A 2,091-nucleotide genomic window follows, 5' to 3' on the forward strand; every position below is an offset into this window, starting at 1 on the left:
TTTGTGTGTTTGTTTATATTGTTCATTGCCGGCATATTAAAATTTTATATTGTGACTACATGACATATTTATTTTGTATTTTTTAAAACATCACTATTTACAACGACTTATTCTTAGGCTCGTGGCCCTTTTTCTTTCATTTTATTAATATTCTAATAAATTATAAAATATTACAATAAACTACATTCAGCAGTAGTTTTTAAGTTTTTTTCTACTAACTATAAACAAAAACTTTTAAAAAAGAATCGGATTATGCAGTTTTAAGTTTCAATCTCAATTCTCAATTGTCAATATTCGTGTTCAATTACAATTGGATTACTTTTTTTGTTTAATGCCTTCAAAATTGTTACTAATTTTGAAGCTTTTTCTGTGCCTAACCTGTTTCTTAGTTTTGTGTGCACTAACCCAAAAGCTGAGAATAGTCTTTCTATGCCAGCAGAAGAAGCAACTGCTGTATGGAGTTGTGTTACCAAATCGAATGTAACAACATTGATATTATTTTTTAGCGCAAGCCACCATGTTATTGTCTTAACATTTTTGGTTTCTTTAGAAAAAAAGATAATTTTTGAATGGAGAAGTTTTTGCTCGGTAGGATATAACGTCAGGCATGGCTGCAGGATGATATAAACTGACATATTCCATGGCTTCATCTAATTGTTTTTCGCTTAACTGAAGTCCTCTAAATCGATAATCTAGCAAGTTTGCTAAATAATGTGCAGGCATCATTGCCATTTTAAAACGCTACAGAACACAATTAAGGTCAGACTCCAAATAGTTGTTTTGTTTAAAATGATTTATTATTTCGATCCAAATTTCTGTAGCCTCACTAATTGTACAGCAATCTCGTTGAACCTTCTATCTAAAGCGACTGAAATTACTTTTAGTTTTTCCAAATAATTTGTTGCACTGATTTTTAAATCCATATCGTGAATTTTGTATGAAATATCCAAGCTTATTGCTGCTCGATTATCAGTACAAACTTTACTTAAAATGTGCCAGTTATTAATATATGATTCCAGACAATCGGCCAAGATATTCCATCGAACATCTTGTGGCATCACTAAAGCTTTCCCACCTGCTTGTTTATATTTAGCAGCGGCAAAGTGCGCGTTTCGAAAGTATTTCATAATTTTTTTAATGTTCCTTTTAATTCCAGGAATTCCTGGAATTTCAATGTCGCGCGCAAGAAGATTTAAAATATGTGCGGAGCATCCGTAAGTAATAATATCAGGTATAGTTCTTCAGATCTTGCCAATTCTTCTCTCATTTTATACATATTTGCTGCATTATCAGTCACAAAGCTTCTAACTCTGCATCCATATCGTTGACAACTTTTGATTGAAGTTATTGCCAAATTTAACAAGTATTCTGCAGTATGGCTATTATATTCGGTATCAATAGTATCACATAAATGCACAGTTTCATCAACAATATCTGTCGCTGATATACACACTATAGAATCATTGTGAATATTGCTCCATTCATTTTGAGCCATACATACATTCTTTTCATTTAAACAGTCTTTTATTTGAACCAATTCTGAATGGAATACTTCATTTAGCAATTCATTTGCAATTTGCTGTCTTAAAGGCGGTTTATAGCCAGGATGCAACAAGTTTATTAATTTTATGAACTCTGGATGTTCTACATGTCTGAAGGACGAGTTTGTGGCGTAAATAAATTTAGCTATTTGTAAATCAAACTTCTTTTTGTTTGCAATTGATGTTCTAACAACAAATGGTTCTATATTCATTGATCGCGATTTAGGTTGTGTTGGTGTGGATGCTGTAGATGTTGATGGTAAAGTACGTGTAGCTGTATCGGTTGCTATAAAAAATAATGAAAACTCTTAGAAATTTCGTACGTTACAAAAATTTAATTGAGATTTTAATGAAACTACAACAGTTTTCTTTCGTCTCTCAAAGAAAAGTCAAAAGTAATGTGAAAATTATTGTATAGATAATCAATATTCAATGCTTTAATGATACGACATTGAATATATATATATGTGTGTGTGTATTATATATATATATATATATATATAGACAATATTAAGAATTTTTAATTTAGACCGCATATGTAAGAAACACA

The sequence above is a fragment of the Trachymyrmex cornetzi genome, unplaced genomic scaffold (genome assembly GCF_001594075.2).
Source record: "Trachymyrmex cornetzi isolate Tcor2-1 unplaced genomic scaffold, Tcor1.1 scaffold280, whole genome shotgun sequence".
Classification (NCBI taxonomy): Eukaryota; Metazoa; Arthropoda; class Insecta; order Hymenoptera; family Formicidae; genus Trachymyrmex; species Trachymyrmex cornetzi.